This window comes from Lethenteron reissneri, chromosome 16 (genome assembly GCF_015708825.2).
Source record: "Lethenteron reissneri isolate LAM-NWPU_2019-01 chromosome 16, ASM1570882v1, whole genome shotgun sequence".
NCBI lineage: Eukaryota > Metazoa > Chordata > Hyperoartia > Petromyzontiformes > Petromyzontidae > Lethenteron > Lethenteron reissneri.
Genome location: NC_083794.1, coordinates 4,760,745 through 4,782,100, shown reverse-complemented (window position 1 = coordinate 4,782,100; position 21,356 = coordinate 4,760,745). Strand labels below are relative to the sequence as shown.

General features: G+C 42.4%; 1 protein-coding gene across 2 annotated transcripts in view; it reads left to right on the top strand.

Moving 5' to 3' along the window:
- Positions 1-21,356, top strand: part of LOC133342867 (relaxin receptor 1-like) — a 310,499-nt gene that overhangs the window by 114,130 nt on the left and 175,013 nt on the right. The gene's annotated exons all lie outside the window — the stretch shown is intronic.

The window sequence follows — 21,356 nt, the reverse complement described above, 5'->3', positions numbered from 1 at the left end:
CACGTTTGGTTTGCCATGAATAGACTCCAATTAAGCGGCAAGTTGTGGTTTGTTTAAATCGTGTATTTAAAGAGTGAAAATTACGTCTTTTCACTGCTATAACTTGCGAAGAATACACATTTAGAATGCTACATTCATTGAGAATTTTGCAGCTGCCATTTTTAGAAATATTTTAATTAAATTCCGTCTTTTCTATTTAGGGCCATGTTACAGCCCACCGGCGTGAAAATATGTGTAAGCAGGCTATAAATTGGATGTTAATGCAGCAGTAACGTTTTGTAAATTAGTTCCGAGTATGTTCTTAACATGGAATTTAGGCCATGCTACCAGATCACTGATGCCTACTTTGGCTAATAGTCTTAGATTTTATTTCGAGTCCACTTAAAGCCTAATTGTTTTCAAAAGGAAACTAACATTTTAACTAATGGGCACATACTCACTGTCTAAATAGCAAGCGTCCATAAGGTTAGACAACTCATTGCCATAGAGTTACATGTTTATACGTCAAGTGTTGCTGTTTAGAACACTTACTTTCGTTTGTTTAACACACAACAGGAGAATATAATTACGGGATGAACACAACTGTAAAACGTTACGAATTATGTATACCTTGGGCAATTATTGAAAGCAGGTCAGGATAAAGATGATGAAATAGAGGCAAATTAGAGCAGGAATGAGTATATTTGTAACACCAAACTTGATAGTGAAAAGCAAGATACTAACGTGTTTGAAATAAATCAATCAGTGCATACGGATTAGAAACATGGATCCTGACAAAGAAAACATATGAAAAGCTGAAAAAATGTGCAAAGAAGCGTAGAAAGATGCGTGCTTTGAATTAAAGTGAAAAGCAACAAGATGAACACGTGCATGATCAGAGACATCATATCGACTGTTCATATATACCTTACGGACGTGTTCGGAGAGGATGCATCGCTAGAAGGAACGATGGCAATGGACAAGACTGTTGATGGAATGGCAAACAAAGGAGGAAACGATGACCACGAGGATGGCCACAAAGGAGACAAAGCGATGGACTGAGCCCGCACGTGGGAGTGAGACGGATTCTGGCTTCACAGAAGCGTGATTAAGAGCGATGGCATGGGGCGGCAGCAGTGGATTGTCAATGGCCGCTGGTTCCGTTGCTGCTACTGATGATGAACATGCACTTCGTCTTGTTTTTATTCCGGTGTGTCTGTTCAGTACCCTTGTACATGTCAATACGTGTTTCAGGAGTATTTTCTGGACACATTTCTGGAATCGTTAGCGCAATATGGGATGATGTGTGCAGAGTGTTGGGAAGTTTTGTTTTTATAAATAATCAGTATTTTATTATTAATTATGTTGTGCTTTACGAGTAATGTAATATCATTCCAATATTTGTTTTACTTGATTACTTGACCGTAACAATTTTTTTTACCTGATTACTTGAATACTTTTGATGCTTACTTTATTAAAGTTAATGCATTTTAGGTCAATGTAAAATGACAGCACGAGCTATGATATTCAGGCAATTTAGCGTGACCCGTGTGTGTGTGTTGGCTACTGACTGACCTCACATTAACCCAAGCTGCTGACACCGCCATTCTCCCCCCGCCCCAAGCAAGCATAAAATGTCATTGCCGAAATGTTAATCTGACGACACATTGAATTAGCAGTATTGACACAGGCTTACTGGTGCCGGCCTTTTCGTGATATTTTACAGTTTTTTTTGTCTCCCTTGTATGCAGCATACGCCACGTTACATGGACAAATGCACAAACGTACGGGGCAATATCCTGTGAAGGCAATTAGAGTTAAACACTACCTGGAAACTTTGGAAAATGTTAAACTCTGCCAAATTATACAATGCTGTTCTTTGTCAGTCTTCTGGAAGAATGTGGAAGCACAACTTTCTGCTCATAAACATAAAAGCACGTGTTAAACATAGTGTTCTTTGTGTCACCGTAACACAAGGACTTTTGCAAATATTAGCCTAATTAATCACTCGCTTCGTTTATCTGTTTCTAGCTGCGAGTAATAAGTACTGCATTGTCGTTGCTAAAATTGTAACATTTGCAAATGATATACATATTACTGCATGGCTGGAGCTGTGGGCAAGTTGCACGACTCACAATTGGGAACGTGACTCAACCCATATGGCCAATAAAATTTAGATCACTTTGTGGATAGTAAGCAGATATCAACCAATGGATAGACTGGCATCTACCATAGGAATGTGGAATTTACACAAATGACACAGGGCTACCAACAAAGATGAGCACGATCCAATCGCTCCTTTGGCCTTGCAATCCACAGGTCGCCGGTTCGATTTGATGTCCTGGCACCGCAGATGGGACAAACGGCAACTTTCTAAATCCTCCCGATTTCTTGTCCACCCAGCAGAATAAATGGGCACATCACAGTTAGTTTGTTGGCAGATCTTGTGTGGTGGGGTAAAGTGTGAGTACTTTCACCTCTCCGAAGTCCTCTGGCCATTGTGTAAAAGGTGGCCAAATACACTCTTAAAGTAGCTCCCTTGAGCTCCCTTTAGTTAGTAAAGGTCCTTATGTCAGCAGTGGGTGGGTAAACATTTGGAGGCTGATGATGATGGCTGATGATGATGGCTGATGATGATGAGAACAATAATAACTCGTAAAATATGGGATTTTGAATATGATACCAATACAAGTTGGTCTACTCTTGTGAATGTTACCATGGGACCTTTAATGTCACATTCACAGCCATGTGGCACTTTGGTGATTGAGAGATGGTCTCCAACTGCAAGGCTACCCCCCCAGATACATGCGGCCACATAGACTAAACGGCATTTAGCCCATGGTCTGCTTAAGAGACAATTTGCAAGGTGTGAAATGCATGGGTCGATTAATATACAGATAGTCCACGACTTACGATAGTCCCCGAATTACGATATTTCGATCTTACGATGGCGATAGCGATATGACAAAATTGTAAAATATTTTTAATTTCGCGTGGCAGGCAAACACAGCAGCGTACGAGGTACGATACTATACGTATGCGTCTCCCGCCTTTCTATTAAATTTTAGATTGCAGTTCATATAGGTAGGCTAAGAATTCACCTTGTTTTTTTACTTTACATTTTACTGTGCAATACAGTATTGTAATTAATAAATACATACAATATATTGTTTATACAGTACGGTACTGTAAATTGCTCTGTTTTGATAAATTATCACCATTCTTTAAGACTCCTTGGTAGGCTAGGCCATCTTCGACTTAGGATATTTTTGACTTACGATGGGGTCGTCGTAACGCATCTCCATCGTAAGTAGAGGACTACCTGTATATCTTGCGGTCAATTACATTACTGTATGATTTGTGTATTCAGCTTGCCATAATCAAAAGCCTATCATTCTCACTTTAATATTTGCATAAATAGAGACAAGTGATCATTATCAATCACAGAATGTTGTAAGGTTATGAGCTCGTAGAAGTGATACAGACACATAGTGTTCAAAATGGTGGAGATACCTCCTGCCAAAAAAAAACATGTAATATCATCGTACTTGCATTCAAACGTTTGCAGGCTTAGAATCCAGACGATTAGTTTGAACTGAGTGAAGCTACAAAACTCAAGGAAGGTGAAACTGGTATACAGACACCCAAACCAGTGGTGCTGTGGCTGGTGCTCCACTTGTAATCAGAGGTTTGTAAGCTCACTCGACCTACTATAACTGCTGAGCTCAATAAAATAAGTTCCACGTTGTGGAAAGTCAAAATGGTTGTAATTCAGCGATTGTTTTTGTTTACGTGTCATTAATAGACAGGTTTACCTGCCCAACACCAGCTCAGGGCTCCCAACGAAGATGAGCACTGCCACATCCATAGCTCGTTGGAAAGGGAAGACACTATGACTTGAATTTGGCGTTCCATTCGCATGATATAACACTACTGAGCACCGTAAGAAGATCACGAGCTTCTTCTTGTATTCTTAACAGGTGCTGAATGATCGCTAAAGGCATGATTCTTGGATACAGCCTGTTTCATTCGGATACACCTCTTAACCTTCCGTTACTCTTAAATGCAGGGCTAGATAACAGGTTACAGGTTATACATTCTAACAGTTGGAATGTTGGAACATGTGCTGCCCCAAACACCTGACCGATACCAACGAGCAAAAGAAAATCCTCAGATGTCTTTGACTGTGAACAGTCGAGGTGCATATATGCCTAAACAGTGGCCATTGGCTGTGGGTCATCAGTAACATGTTTGTTTCATACCATGGGAGAGAGAGAGAGAGAAAAGAAAAGGGTGGAAATGTGGTTAGAGTGGTCAACTCGCACGCAGAAGCGCATGCATTCAAATCCCAGTCAGGGGGGGGGGGGTTGAGACAGACCACAATTTCTCCGAAGTTGTTAAATTAGTGCCATTTTAAGGATATCAACAGTGTTCTTTTTTTCATGGATAGACTGACCCTCTGTCATAGGAGTGTGGATTTGTATCCCTGACCAAATGAGATGAGCAGAACCACCCCGTGCTTGTTTGAGTTGGAAGACATTTTGACTCCAAATGAAAACAAAGCCTACAAGCCAATCAATTACGTGAAGACACGCCATTATGTCTGAGCAAAGTCACACCAATATATATTACAATGAATCGTGTTCTTTTTGTCTCTATAATATTTTCCAGTGCAGCCACAAGTAAGATGTTTCTGTGTGTTCTGATGCTATGCAAGCATAATTTAATGATCTACTCAAATAGCACTGCGAGCCCTTGTGAATGGAATGTGTTATCAACAGCTTGATATTGCTCCTATAAATAGGCAATGGAACCACAGGATACTTCTTAGAAAGGCTAAATTGAAAGTTTTTTCTACACAATGAGAATTCTCATTTAAAATTAAAGATTGTATTTTTATATTCTTGCAGTCACGAAAGCTTTAAGCCAAGATTGTATTTATATATGTAGGTTTTCCTTTATCTAAACCAAGTTGAACTGCGACCAACATCGAATTGGTTTTTGCCATTTCTAACCGTTGAGTTGTCAACTTGGTTACATTTAATAGTTGTAAGTTTCAGCAGACAGTATGAAATATGTATACACAAAGATTGATGGAAAGACAACGACTGAGTGACAACGACTGAGCACTCAACCTATATAACCCTACCCATCAATCGTTTGAGGTGGATAAAATCAGTACTATTTTGTTATGAAACTCATCCCACGCTCGTTTGAGCAGGAACTCACAAAGGCTTTCACGTGGCTTTGACGGACAGAGAAACGGGTAAACATACGGACGCATTTAAGCACAATACCAACAATCCAAAATCTTCACTTAAAACTACGACTGCGGGAGCGTAGTATGAGCAATGGGGCACTACTAATCGGGACACGTTTTTACCTGAAACCCATGCCCTTTGCCATCATTATTCTCAAGCCGTCTCTTTAAAATGTGGAAATGAGTCCCTGGGTGTATTTCACTGGCAGCACACTCACACATTCCGCACATCTTCCTTTCCGTCGGGCTTAGCATCCCCAAAGAGCGACTGCCTTGACTTTACCTCCCTATCATCTGCCGCCTTATCAGCACAGCAGGCTGCAGTTTTTTCATAATAATAACAGTATGGTTGTAACTAATTATGTTGCACGAACCCATACGTAAATTATCGAGTTCAACAAAAACCTTAATTTTCGCAAAAACCTAAAGCCACAGGAGGGACGCCTATTAATTGGGTGACACTGAATGGATATAATTAGCTAATTTGTGTGATAACATGCGGTGATTATAATAATAGCTCCATCCAATAACACTTTTTTTAAATATATAAGCACGTGGCATCAACATTCATGGAACTTTTCATTGACATCTGAATAGAATGCTGTAAGCTTTCAAAATATATATGAAATGTCATAAATGGCTATGAGAGTCATTCTCAGGCTCTTCAAATATTTTGACTTAAAGCTCGGCAGCCGTGCAATTTTTGCACACAATACCCGTGCCTCCACTGGTTTACACTGTAAATGTAAAATTATCAGCAGTCATTATAAATCCACTGCTGGATGAAAGCCTCCCGAAGCTGCCATTAGCTCTCACAATCCTGCAATGTAATAATCCACCTCGGAACTGCACACAAGGTGATGTCATCATTCCATCTCCCCAATGTATGTACTCGCTTACACCTAGTCGCATATTATACACACTAATTCCACGCAAAAAGCTTGCTACAAATACCTTGCTGATCTCGTTAACGAACATAAACCATCACGCAAACTCCGGTCATCTTCCCAGTGGCTAGCCATCGAACAAATAGGTCACCGCATCGCGCGCTTTCACATGCGCTTCTGCCACCGTCTTTAATGCTCTTCCTTCCGATATTAGGAAGCCACTGGGGCAATGCACTTTTAAATCATCTAGATTGAAAAGTTATTTCTTTAGAACTGCTTTTTTGTGTTTAGTTTGTTGTCCTTCCTTCGCACCTCTAATGAGCACAGTTGGCTTGGTAGGCAAAGTTCAACGTACATATGTTCTGTAGCCTGGGATGCGTTCCTTTCAGTTACTTGTCATGAATGGGCATGTGCGTTGGTTAGCTCGTGAGCTGTGTTGAGACAAATACTTTTGAGAATTAGTAGGGGAACAACGATGCAATATTTGTTATGTCAACGATACATGCATCAAACCGTGCTTGTTAAATAAATGATATTCCATTATTATAGCTTGTATGTAATGGCTTCACATGACCCCTGTTGCCACTAAAGGCTGCAAAATTTCTCCCAACAAAAACAATTTGAGTCTTAAATCGAATTGCAATTCACTGAATAGCAAGGGGACAAATTGTTACAGACCTAGTAATCAGCCTCTTGTTACAGTTTATGTGGCAGAGTGCGTGACGTCTACCCCGTGAGCTAGAGAGAGATGTGGTCAGACCGGTGTGGGAACGGGTTTTGGGGGAGAACACGCCAACCAGGTCTATGGAAACGTAGGCTATTTAAAGATGGACCTCTTACGGGATTGGCCCAGGGACCGAACAATGGGCTGCGCAGCCCTATAAAAGGAGAGCCCGAATCGGCAGTGTTGGCGCGCAACTCAGAAGCAGCAGCAGCGTCGGAGGTCGTCGATCGGCACTGCAAGTAGGAGTTGAGTGCTGTCTCCAACTCTACAGAATAGATATCGGACAGGGAAACATTAGGTGATGTGTTGCACACACGAAATGAAGGACGTGGGCAGGTGCTCCAAATCGAGGGCAAGCACATTTATTTATTGTGGTTAATATTAATCTTGGGAAGAACAGCACCGTCACTCTGTAAAATGCAACAACACGTGTGTTACAACCAGCCTTGCTCCCGAGCCGCCATTAACCATGTGACTGGTTTACACGTGCGGTTATCCATTAACCCTTTCTCTTAAACCCAATTCTACTACTGATAAACCATCTTTGTCTTTGACAATCACATTTGCACATCACTATTCGAATATTACTTTAATCCTAAGCTGTATGTCTATCTATACCATCCACTTATATCGATATAACAGGACCCTGCGGGGTGGGCTGGTAGGAACGAATAACCAAAGAATATAAACATAATGTATTATTACACTTGTTTAGCCAGGAAAGCCCCACTGAGTCTAAAGGTTTTTGTAGGGTCCTGCCAAGTGTTTGCAGTAGGGGGCGATGTTGCTACACCGAATCGGACGATACGAAGGGAGAGTGTGAGGCCTAGTTCTAGGCTTTAGGCCTAGCTGTAGGCTTTAGGCCGCTGCGAGTACATTTGTAATTGAAATGTTCCTTAAAAACTATCTCAGGGAATTATAAGGGAATGTTACACTTGTTTAGCCAGGAAAGCCTCACTGAGTCTAAAGGTTTTTGTAGGGTCCTGCCAAGTGTCTGCAGTAGGGGGCGATGTTGCTACACCTAATTGGACGATCCGAAGGGAGATTTTGAGGCCTAGTTCTAGGCTTTAGGCCTAGCTGTAGGCTTTAGGGCGCTGTGAGTTAATTTTAAATTTAAATGTTTTAATTATTAATGTATAATTTAAATGTTTTAATTATAATGTAAAAGCTTTCAATGTAAATGTTTCTATTTTAAAACAGGGAATGTAACATTGTTAAACATTAACTCCCTTTCACACACGCGGGGGTATGATACGAAGGGAGACTTTGAGGCCTAGTTCTAGGCTTTAGGCCTAGCTGTAGGCTTTAGGGCGCTGTGAGTTTTTTTATTTAATTTCAAAGTTTGAATTAAAAGCTATCTCAGGGAATTATAAGGGAATGTTACACGTGTTTAGCCAGGAAAGCCTTATTAATTTAAATGTTTTAATTAAAAGCTATCTGAGGGAATTATAAGGGAATGTTACACTTGTTTAGCCAGAAAAGCCTCAGAGTCTAAAGGTTTTTGTAGGGTCATGCCAAGTGTTTTCAGTAGGGGGCGATGTTGCTACACGTAATCGGACGGACGGACGGACGATATAATCTATTGTAGGCTGGTCCACTTCGTTCCTACTAGTATTACACCCATTATATGTACTGTATGTGTACAGTATACGTACTGTATCGCATAATTGTACAGCTTACTACTTTACATGTGTTCTATTATCAATAACATTGCAAGTAGTTATACTCTGGGTACATGGGCATGGTTATAGACTAAACGGTATTAGACTTACAGAATTACAATGACAGTAACTAATTACAGTGCGTCATCCCTTTACAATGCACAGTGCTAAAACGCCTCTAATTGCATATATCACAAACGAACAATCCAAAGCCAAGCTTAAAGTCTAGAACAAGTCTAGAACAAGTCTAGAACATTTATATAACGATCAAAAACAACCTTTGGGTCCTTTACCTGTAAAATGCAACAACACGTGTGTTACAACCAGCCTTGCTCCCGAGCCGCCATTAACCATGTGACTGGTATATCTGTGTGGTCATTCAATAACCCTGCCAGCCACCTACAGGCCCGACTCAGTCATCACATGCTGCTGTACACACATGCATTGATGCACTGCACAGTACATCAGAACCTTCACAGAACCACACTTTACTCCCTTGCTGCACAAGGACATACTTAAAAGAGTGATCCATTCCTAATGTGCCACACTCTCCCCCACAGAATGAGTGTCGTCTCGACACTCCACCTTTCTCCTTGCAAACATATGATCCCTAGAGAAATTGAACACAATTTCTCTAGGGATCATATCCCTTCCAAGATAGCGCCACTCCAGAAGCTCTCTATTTTGGGGTGAGCTCCAACTCTTTGTGCACGAAGAGATAGGAGCCCAAGCATTGTATGATGCTTTTGGAATTACCAGACATTCTAGTATTATTAAACCATGCTTCACATTTACTAACCAGAAATGGTTAGGATTCTTTTCCCAGTACCTGTCAAGATAAAATCCTTTACAACGTGTCAATGCCATGTGGAATTTACCTCTTAGGTACTTACTTAATGGCCTACCAACATACTTGACACCTTTTCTTCACCATTTTTTTTCTTAGACAATGACCCCTTATTAACATATTAAACACAACACTAACAAACAAAAACATCTTAAACAACTAACAACTATATGACCACAGTTTACAGTTTGGCTTGATCACCCATCTTGTAGTCAAAAGTTCCTTGTTTCACCATGGTCTCCAGTAGCAACCAACAGTTATCCCTAGTGCTCTCGGGCTCCTTCTCACGATGGTCGGTTCACCTAACTTGTCATAGGTGAGTGTTTTTGGCTGTCTCCTCTCTCTTTGAGGGTGGAGTCTCCTGTCGTGATGACTACTCTCATCCTCTTCATCACTCTGTTCCAGGTCCCTTGCAGATTCACCTGCTGGACTCAACTGCTCTCCTTCATTAGTTATAGCCAAATCTGTCTCACTATATTCTGATCCCTTCGGCAACAACCGTCGCTCAGTTGCTTCAGTTAACTGATATTCACTCTCTGAATCTGTCTCCCTGCTCTCCGTACCAGTTGGTGATAAATGTTCCTCGGCTGCTGCCGATAACTGTTGTTCACCTTCTGTGTTGTGCGGGTGGAATTCTTCAGCTTCTGGGTTCAATGGTGACTCCGTGTCTTGTATTACTGTAGCTTGCTGAACAGTTTTTGGCCAACTGAAGTAACCTCTGTCAAATCCATCCTCTGCTTCCAACTCAGTGTCTGTTGGTTCCTTCATGTCCTTCCATGGGCCTCTCGTCCTTGTTTGGTGAGTTTTCTTTGTTGCTTTCTTACTTTGTTGGTTTTGTGATGGCTGCTCAGTTGGGAGGAAGTCACAAGGTAGCAGCAAATTCCGATGAATCACTTTAGTTCTCCCTTCACCGCTTTCAGGTTTCACCTCGTAAACTGGGCTGTCATTACTTTTTCTTCCAATGACAACATACACCTTGTCCTCCCAGTACGAGCGAATTTTGCCTGGTCCTCCTTTCTCATTCATATTTCTCACCAGGACACGATTGCCTGGTTGTAGCTCTGTCCCATGAATTTTCTTGTCATACTGGTCCTTCCCTTTAGTGGCTCCTTTTGTTGCACAGTCAGATGCTATTCTGTAGGCTTCCACTATCCGCTGTCTCCACTTCTCCACATATTGCGTATAGGATCCTTCCTCTCCCTGGTGTTCAAACCCAAAAATCAGATCCACTGGTAGTTTTGGAGACCTCCCAAACAGGAGATAAAAAGGCGAGAATCCTGTGGCTTCACTACGAGTACAGTTGTAGGCATGCACTACCTTGGCCAGGGAGCTCTTCCAATCTGTCTTCTGCTCTTCAGTCAGAGTCCTTAGCATTGACAGCAGGGTCCTGTTGAATCGCTCTACCTGTCCGTTACCCTGTGGGTGGTATGGGGTAGTGTGGGAGCCTCTTATTCCACAATTTTTCTTTAATTGGGCCATCAGCTGATTCTCAAATTCTCTTCCTTGATCAGGGTGTATTTTTGTGGGGAAACCAAATTTAAGGGCATAGTCATTGAATAGCTTGTCAGCCACTGTTTTTGCTGTTTTGTTGGTTGTAGCATAAGCTTGAGCAAACCGTGTAAAATGATCCATTACAACCAGGATATATTCATATCCCTGCTTACATGTTTCAAGGTGCAGGAAATCAATGGAAACCATCTCAAAAGAGTATGTGGTTTTGATGTTAGCCAAAGGTGTCCGTGTTGGTATGTTTGGCTTTCTTTTCTTTAGGCAGTCACATACCTTTGTGACAAAATGCTCGACGTCGTTCTGCATCCCGGGCCAATAAAATCAATCTCTGATCAAGTTCAATGTCCTTTCCACGCCAAGATGGCCCATTTCCTGATGCATTTCTTTATAGACCAGTGGGTGATACAGTTTAGGCAATACCAGCTGGGACCTGGTATTGGTTTTCCGGTACAGAATTCCCTCCTTACTGATGTGAAGCTTTGCCCATTCTCTTAATAATGCCCTCGCATCACGGTTTTCTGTCTGGCTGGCTTTTACCATGGGCCTTCGATTTTTGCCTTTGTACTCCAATACTTTGCCAATGACTGGGTCTCTTTGCTGGGCTTGTCTGAGTTCACCCCTTGGGATCGGCTGAATCGAGCAAGCTAGTGAGTCACAATCCTCCTGTATTTCAATGGCATGGAGTGGTATCAATCTGGACCAGGCTGTTGATTCCTCATGCTGAATGGTGACTCCCTGCATTGTTGCACAAATCACCTCTGGGCTGACTTTTTCAGTGCACTGAGCTATGAATCCATCAATGTCCAGGGGCATCCTTGACAGTCCATCCGCATCTGCATTGGTCCTACCCGGGCGGTACTTGATTGTGAAATCAAAGTCGACCAATTCGGCAACCCATCTTTGTCCAGTTGCATTGAGTTTGGCAGTGGTGAGGACATATGTGAGGGGATTATTGTCTGTGTATACCACAAACGAAGGGGCATGATACAGATAATCCCGGAAACGTTCACAAATTGTAAATTTCAATGCCAGAAATTCCAGTTTGCCTGAGTGAAGGTGGTAATTTTTCTCTGGTGGAGTGAGAGTTCTGGACCCATAAGCTATGACTCTCAATATTCCATCTTGCCTCTGGTAAAGGATAGCTCCCAGGCCTTCTTGTGAGGCATCACAATGTAAGACGAATGGTTGATCAAAGTTTGGGTATGCCAATATCGGTGGACTGGATAGGTGATCAACCAATTGAATCAAAACTCTTTGATGGGAATCTGTCCATGTTATTGGTGTTCTGCTCAGCAGTTGGCCTGATTTTGTTCCCTGTACCATTTTGTTCTTTTGAAATTGCCTAGGTGTTGTTAAAAGCAAGTCATACAGTGGCCTGGCAATACTTGAAAAGTTCTGTATATACGACCTGTAGTAAGAGATGAATCCCAGCATCTTCCTGAGCTCTCCCACTGTTTTAGGCTTCCTTGCTTTAAGTGCTTGAACTGGGACAATCTCTGCTGGGTCCATAGTATAGCCATCTTTCGATACGATTTTGCCTAAGTATCGCACCTTGCTCTGGAACAACTCACATTTATTTGCTGTCAGTTTGACACCATGTTGTTGATACCAACGCAATACCATTTGTACATGCCGCACATGATCTTCAAAGGACTTGCTATGAACAAGGTTGTCATCCAGGTAAGGCTGACAGATTTCGTCCCGAAGGCCAGACAGGCAGTCCTCCATGCTCCTCTGGAATTCTGCTGGTGCTGAACTCAAACCAAAGGGAATACGCACCCACTCATATAATCCCCATGGTGTGATAAAAGCTGTGAGGGGGCGACTTTCTTCATCGAGGAAGCCTTGATGGTAGGCTTTCCCTTGGTCTAAAACCGAAAACCAAGAACTCCCACTCAAACTGTCAAGCATGTCTTGGATCCTTGGGCTGGGATGCCTGTCAGGAACCGACTTCCGGTTCAGCTCTCGGTAATCTTAACATAGTCTCAGGTTTCCGTCTTTCTTCCTTACGCAGACTATGGGTGAAGAATATGATGATCTCGATTTTGTCACCCAGCCTCGATTGATCAAGTCTTGCAGATACTGCTTCACTTCATTATGCAATGGTTTTGGGACTGAAATGTACGTCTTTTGCACTGGAGTCCTATCCTTGAGGGTGATATGCATTTTCAATGAAGGTATGCTCCCAACATAATTGTCATCCCTTGAAAAAGAATGGCATTCCTCTCTGAGCATTATCTTGGCTGCCATTTGCTGCTCCATTGTTAGGTGGTCCAGGTTTACCAGTGGGTCCCATTTTTCGGATTGCTCTTTAATTGTTGGCCTCAGCTGCAGCCCCTTAGCTTTTGCTTCACCAGTTGTGTGGCCATCCTGTGTTTGTTGGCATCTCTGATCCTGACTAGGGGTGCCTTGGTGGTATGCCACAGGTCTTACTGCTGCTGGATACACAGATTTCACCGGCTGTAATTGTCCTAGGGTGACCCGCTGATCAAGTGTGATGCTGTGTTTGGTTGTGTTGATCACTGCGATTGGTATGCAGGATGAGTTGCCTCTACTCAGTGTCACCAGGACCTCGTTGATGTGTAAACCCTCTGGCCATTGGGGCTTCTCTTCAGGGACAAACAGCATCACTTCATTTCCCCCCAGCTGTCCCGAATGAGCACGACCTCGAACCATTGTGACTTGCCCTGGTGGTAGCACCACTCTCTGTTTGCCTGTCTTGACTGCCCCACCATCACTGTCCCGGTTTCCAGAAGACAACAGGTGGATGAGGACGTTTGTGTCTCCTGGAGTGATAGAGAAAACCTCACCCACCACCCCCACTTTAATGGGGTCCGCAATTGTCTCTCCTCCTTCCACCAGCCCATTGATAACCTCCTCGATGACATTAAAACCAATAATGGGATCTTCTGCAACCCTGGGGTCACTGGATACCAGCATTGGAATGAGAAAGCACTGACTGGTCCCCATATTACTGTTCAATCTGAATACCACCTCTATCCAACCTGTGAATGGTATTTCTGTTTGGTTAACTGCCATTCCAGTAATTGTACCAGTCCCCAAGAGCTCTTCAACTGGTCTCACTTTTGACTTAGGTAGATGCTTAATTCGCCATGCGTCATTTATAACACTGGCTTGAGCTCCTGTGTCCCAGAGGGCAGAGGTTGATCTCATAGTGTAAATGCTTACCCCGAGCTCTCAATACTCTGATATTGCACTGTTTGAGTTGTACGCCTTCTGGTGTCATCTGGTCCAACACCAATGGGGACTAGGCTCTAAAGAAAGCTGTCTCGGGTGTGGACCAATCAACTTCAAGGACAGTGCATATTATTATCATTATCAGAGTTGCTTCTTTTTGTTTGCTTTTTTGACTACTTGTGTTGTGGTTATTGCAAACATGATGCCTTGAATAAAGGTGTCAGTTTTGTACCAGTTTAAAAGGGTAAAAACCTACTACTATATTTTGCCACTGGTAAAAGAGATCACATAGTGTAAACATCATTCTCTTCACGGAAACAGTAATGATACCCTTGGGACACTGATGTGTAGGTTACTGCTGGTCCCCCTGCAGCAACCCTAGCCAGTTTCCCTGCTGCTGTCGAGAGGCTCGACATCCACGGGCCAGGTGTCCCGGCTGGCCACATTTGAAACAATGGTTACATGTACCACTTGCTCCAGCCTCTTGGCACATCCTACAGCCTCTTGGTCGTATTGCTCTGTCTTGGGCTGGTTGTTTCCAGTGTCCTCGCTTGGTGTCTGGGGTGATATCATCCTGCCACCTCTTCCTGATCTCTGCAACTTCAGCCCTTAACTCACTTACCATCTTTTCAATTCCATCTCGAGATGGCCTTTCAGTTGCTGATGTTTTGTTGCCCTCTTTTTTGGTCCTGACATTTCCGTTGTTGGATGGTGGTATTGGTGATGTAACCACTTTAAATGGTCCCTGTGAGTCCTGCTGACAGCCTTCCCTACTCCCTTTCAACTTAGCTTGCAGTTCATTCATCCGAGTTATTTTGGGAGCCAAATTCTGTTTTAGCTTGTTTTGTCTCAAGTTCCAAGCTGGCTGCTTCATTGACTTTTTCAATCAGCATCTCATCAGTGACAGTGATGTCATCCAGATGAGGCTTTTTTTGGAATTTTATAGAGTCACTGAGCAATCCTGTGCCAATCGATCTCGGGAACTTCCTGCGTACCAAATCTGGATTGTACTGGTCATCAGCTCCTTTTTCTTTAGATGCAAATAATAGTCTGTCCTTTAATTCGATAGCTCGGAACAGAAAGTTTTGTGCAGTTTCTCTTGGCTCCTGAGAGATGTTAATCAACTTATGATAGAGATCAGATGTGCTTTCTTCTCTAAAGTGTCCTTTCAAAATGGTTTTTAACTTGTAAATAGTCAAATCATTTTTTATTTCTAGCATGTCCCTCAAATTTAGACCAGGACTGATTGCTCTGACTACTGCCTCAATGATGTCGGACTCGGCATGTCCCTTACGGATTCCTGTGTCGATCTGGTGCATCAGATTGGTGTAAGATAACTTGTCTTTTTGCCCTCTTTCACCAATCTGCCCGCAGATCCTGAATTCTCTCCGTATTGTGACTTCCGGCACATTTCCTAGTCTGGCCATTCGTATGGGATTCAATGCTGCTGTAGTTTTTGTTGCACCTTCACTTGAGATGTTCTTTTCCTCAAGGGTTTTTCTGGATTCTTCTTGTGACTCCTGTATTTCACCATCCATATCTTCAGAAAGTTTTGATGGTGGCAGTGTTTGACTTGTTCCATTGCTGTCTTTGTCTTTCTGCTGTATTGTTTCAATGAAAGACAGCAGGTTTTGAATATATGGCCTCATCATCTTTTTCTTGGTCTTCAACTCCATAAAGTACTCTTTCTGCCATACAAATCAAAGCCCGTCTGCTTTTATCTTCACCAGTCTCATCATCATTGAAACACTTCAAATATCTGCATGTTTCCATGAGCTGGGCTTTCTGCAGCTGATCCAAAGCAGTACTGGCCTTGTCCTGCAGCTGTTTCAGTGCCATGATGTGAAGACCGTTCAGATCTTTGCACGAATGTCTTTATATAGGCTGCCTTTATAATTGCTTGGTCCGTCTTATTGGAAGAGTTGATCCCCGTCAGTGAACTCAGGGAAACTCTCCTGCTAGGCTCGCCAAAATATGTTGCACACTCGAAATGAAGGACGTGGGCAGGTGCTCCAAATCGAGGGCACACACATTTATTTATTGTGGTTAATATTAATCTTGGGAAGAACAGCACCGTCACTCTGTAAAATGCAACAACACGTGTGTTACAACCAGCCTTGCTCCCGAGCCGCCATTAACCATGTGACTGGTTTACACGTGCGGTTATCCATTAAACCTTTCTCTTAAACCCAATTCTACTACTGATAAACCATCTTTGTCTTTGACAATCACATTTGCACATCACTATTCGAATATTATTTTAATCCTAAGCTGTATGTCTATCTATACCATCCACTTATATTGATATATTACACCCATTATGTACTGTATGTGTACAGTATATGTACTGTATCGCACCATTGTACAGCTTACTACTTTACATGTGTTCTATTCACAATAACATTGCAAGTAGTTATACTCTGGGTACATGGGCATGGTTATAGACTAAACAGTGTTAGAGTTAGAGAATTACAATGACAGTAACTAATTACAGTGCATCATCCCTTTACAATGCACAGTGCTAAAACGCCTCTAATTGCATATATCACAAACGAACAATCCAAATCCAAGCTTAAAGTCTAGAACAAGTCTAGAACAAGTCTAGAACATTTATATAACGATCAAAAACAACCTTTGGGTCCTTTACCTGTAAAATGCAACAACACGTGTGTTACAACCAGCCTTGCTCCAGAGCCGCCATTAACCATTGACTGGTATATCCGCGTGGTCATTCAATAACCCTGCCAGCCACCTACAGGCCCGACTCGGTCATCACATGCTGCTGTACACATGCATTGATGCACTGCACAGTACATCAGGACCTTCACAGAACCACACTTTACTCCCTTGCTGCACAAGGACATACTTAAAAGAGTGATCCATTCCTAATGTGCCACAGATGGTATTATTATTGTTATATGTTTCCAGCGGCCAACCTGGGGAATGAACCAGGGCCGGTGGGACGTCAGAGACCACAAGAGCATGTCAGGAGCAGGGAAGCAAGCGAGTTGCAAGCCTGGCACTGGCCGAGAGTGAAGTCGGTTACCGGGGTGCCCGCTTGGGCTGCCCACGGACATCTCCCACTGTCCGAGGACGGGAACTCTGCGAAGCAGAGTTGCATAGTGGAGGGGGAAAACCCCTGGAGGAGGGACGTGGGAACTCTGAAGCAGAGTTGCGTAGGGGAGGTGGACGACTCCCCCCCTCCCCCCCCTCCCCCCTCCCCCCCTCCCCCCCCTCCCCCCCCAAAAAGCTTCTGTGTGTGTCTCGGGGAAGCGGTAGGGACCGTAGGTGTGAGTGGATTCATCTTGTATTGATTCTTGTCTTTGTGGTAGCCTGCTCCACGGCTGTAACTCCTCTGCCTGGGGTGGTCGGTGTCAGCTCAGGGAGTAATAAAAAAGCTGACATCCCTAACAGCCAGGGCTCTGAGTGGTCGAACACCAGCGCAACTCTATACACTCCAGTTTACATCGAGGTTTATATCTTGAATTCATAAGTTATTAAAGTTAAGACCAGATTATGACTTTTAAATGCAACGCAGTCTCATAATTTGATGAAATTCATAATTGTTTTGGTCAACATACATCGGGTATATTTTAGAGTCGCACAGTAAAGCGAAAGATTGTAAGTTCAAATCCTGGGGTCAACAGAACGTGTCACAATATTTATTTATACTGGGAGAATCCGATAAGCTATGAAGCTCTTTTTCACGGATGTCTAGTATGGGCACGGGATAAGAAGTTTACAACATTAAACGATACCAAAAAAACGATAGTAGATAGAGCACCACTCTGTGGGGAATATTTAATGTAGAATTTATGCCGCTGTCTCGGGGGCTGCAAACGGGAGATGACCACTGCCTCCGTGCTCTTTATTGCTGGCAATCACTCGAACTTTAACTTGATTAGCTGGACTCTGCTCGAAGGAGCATGGCTTGAGAACTCTGAACGTGACTTCTGCTGCTTCTGTGCTCAAATGAGAACAAGAGGCGGCTGATGATACGATTTCCATATTTTAATTGCTTTAAGAAATCATTGTAATTTTTTTTTATCAAAGTGAACATAGGCATAAAAAAGGTTATTACCTAGTATATACCAATCCCGCCATTGTGAACACAATGAAAACAGGGATATGTATTTGATAATTGGATACCAGTTATGTTGTTACATTGTCATTACCGGCCAAGTTAACGACATCATTCTAACTATTGAGGCAGTGTGTGGCTCAGGACCTGTAGAAATCATATGTATTATGTGGAGAAATGGAGATATGAGGGAAACACATTGCTCATTTATTTGCTAAAGAAAAGTGGATGGGGTTGGCCAGGACACGTCTCTCTATATGGGACGGTAACCAATGGCCAAGGATGACAATGGAGTGGCAGCCCAGGGATGTAACGCCTCCGGGAGGACGTAATTCATTGGTGGATTGAGCTTGGCGATTGACCAGTATCAATGGTGTCTGTTGTAACGTCTGATACATTTGCACGTACAGCACGTGCAGCATAAAAAACTAAAGCAAATATAGCTCCCATTTTATCAAAGAAATCCAGTGTATCCCATCTCTGAAAAAAAATCAATCCTGAAAATCAAATAAAATATTGTTGCAAGATAGCAACGTATTGGCCTTTCAGGACGGACCTTTTTTATAGTTGCCCTACAATTTCTGTACAGTATCACAAAAAACAATGTGTTTGATATAATACAACTGTACACACAGTTACTGGCTTAGCACAACCTTCGGTTAAGTAATGTTGTTAAATAAACATGGGACAACATAATTTTTGGATAGAGAAATTACATTTAAATTAATTAATTGGGGTAGAGCGGGTTGTACAGTGGTCAGTGCGTTGCACCTTAAGCCTGATCACCCAAGTTCGATTCCTGTCCATAGCTAACATCAGTGGCGAGTGATATTTGAATCGGCCCTGGATTCTCCTTTGCCCTACCCTCATTGATTAGCGTGGACAAGTATGGTCAAGCAGCCAGGGCTATACATTTTTATTCTTATTATTACTATTGTCCTTTTAATTATTGCTATTGTTTTATTATTGCTATTGTATTATTACCAGAGGTGGAACAAAGTCATTGTTATGCAAGTCCAAGTCGAGTCTGAAGTCATCAAATTCATGACTCGAGTCTGACTCGAGTCCAAGTCACATGACTCGAGTCCACACCTCTGATATTACTAGTGCTTTATTATAATTGCTTTATTATTATTATTGCTATAATTTTATTATTGCTATTGTTGTATTATTACTGTTGCTTTATTCGTATTTATGTTGTTTTTATTGGAAGCAAGTACTGGGAGAAACAACCCAAAGCATGTAGTTCGTGCAGTTACTTTTTATAATATAATTAATTACAATTTCTAGTCAATATAAATTACCCTATTTGGAGGCCATTATTGAGTAGAAAGCAGAAACAGCTAGTCATGACATTCGTAGTTCACGAGTCTCACTGTTGTATTTTTTATTTTGTTTTTAATTGAGTAGCAATGTCTGTTATTCTAGAGGTCAGAGTTGGAGCGGAGCAAAGCAACTGCAAAAGGAACCTTTGTTTTTTTTTACATGTGCATGATTAGAATGCTAAGCATTTCACAGAATGGTACATTCAGAATATAACACGGCCAACAAATAATTGCAGATTATTTGGGTCTTTCGTTAATGTCTCGTAGATAGGTTGAAAGAAAATAACAAAAAAACTACGACGTTTTGATCGCAACACAAGCGGTCGCCATCAGGAAAAGGGGGTTGGCCTCTAAAGGCAAACTGTTTATAAAGGTTTAATATGGGCGTAGTCCAAGAGTCAGCAGCATGGGCGGGGCAGTTAATGTAAGTGATGGTCAACGACGGCGCTGGTGGTGGGTTTCCACCAATTAAAGGGCTGCCAGGTAATAATTCGCATGTTAATGGGAGCTCAAGGCGGCCTCCCAAGGCGAGCGCGCTGAGGTGGCTATGTTAATGTGAGAGATTAGCATGTTAATGGGAGATCGCAGAGCCGCCGCCACATCAAGGTCGGCGCGCGGAGGTGGCTGTGTTGGTGTGAGAAATTTAACCTGTCAATGTAAAATCGGAGAGCCGAAAATAACAACTAACATCGGAAGGTGGCAGGATGGGAACATCACAGCCAGTTATGGCTTAAACTAGTTGATCATTTCCTTCCATTGATTGCTTGTGTAGCGATCGAAACGTCGTAGTTTTTTGTTATTTTCTTTGAACCTATCTACGTGACATTACCGAAATACCCAAAGAATATGAATTCCTGCAGTCACGAAAGCTGTAAGTCAAAAAAATAATTGCAGGTTTAACACGTCACCTTTCACGACCAATGTTATTCATATGTAACGACTCTGACGACGATGTAATAAGAGCCACTTTATTGTGACACAGCCATAATACGAGACCATAGGCTTCGTGGTTGTCTTCCAGCTTGTAACTTCCTCCCGAACGTCTCCACTCTCTATGCTCTCCCCTTTTATATTCTTCAGCCCTCTTTCTGGAACCTTCTTGTCGTTGTTTTTCCCTTAGCCAATCTCCCTGTACTACCCCTCTAACGGATACTCTTTGTTTTCCCGATGGATCTCGTTTAAACCTTATTTTTCTAATCTCTTTAAAAGTCTGCCTCGTGATCAATCACCGTGGAGGCCTTTTTCTACCAATCGGAGACCTTTGTTTATTTTCAAATAGCCTTTAGGCTGCATATTGGCTTGGGATTATTTTTCGGGCATTACACATAATAAAACATTGTTTTGAGTTTGATCGTGTAAATGTAAATGTGTCGTTAACCCCCTCTGATCCTTGCACCTGATAGGCTCACAGTGATGACATGTACTCTACAGTATTTAAGACTGGAAAAAGGAAGACTCCCTCACAATTCTGGCAAATCGCCTGATGAAGCTCGTTTTAATCATGAGCACAATGTCATAATCAAATTGTAAATGTTGTGGGTTTACTGTCCAACACACAACTGGTGTGCTGAATTAGTAATTATTTGGCACGTTTTGTTTGTGACAAACCTTACTAATTGGCTGCGTCGGGCGGTGGTGGATTAACGACACATTTATATTTTACGCGATTTAACCAAAAAACTTTTTTACAGAAACATAATCTCAAATATAATCAGGAAGATGTGGTTGTGATAGGTGAAGGATGAACATTTTGGAGTAGGGAATTTTTTACTGGAAAGGGCATTGGAGTGGCACCCAGATCTCAGTGACCAAAGGCAAGCACTGAATCCAAATGGTGGGGCACTGTAAGAGGGGATAATGGAGATCGGGGGTCAACTGGCACCAT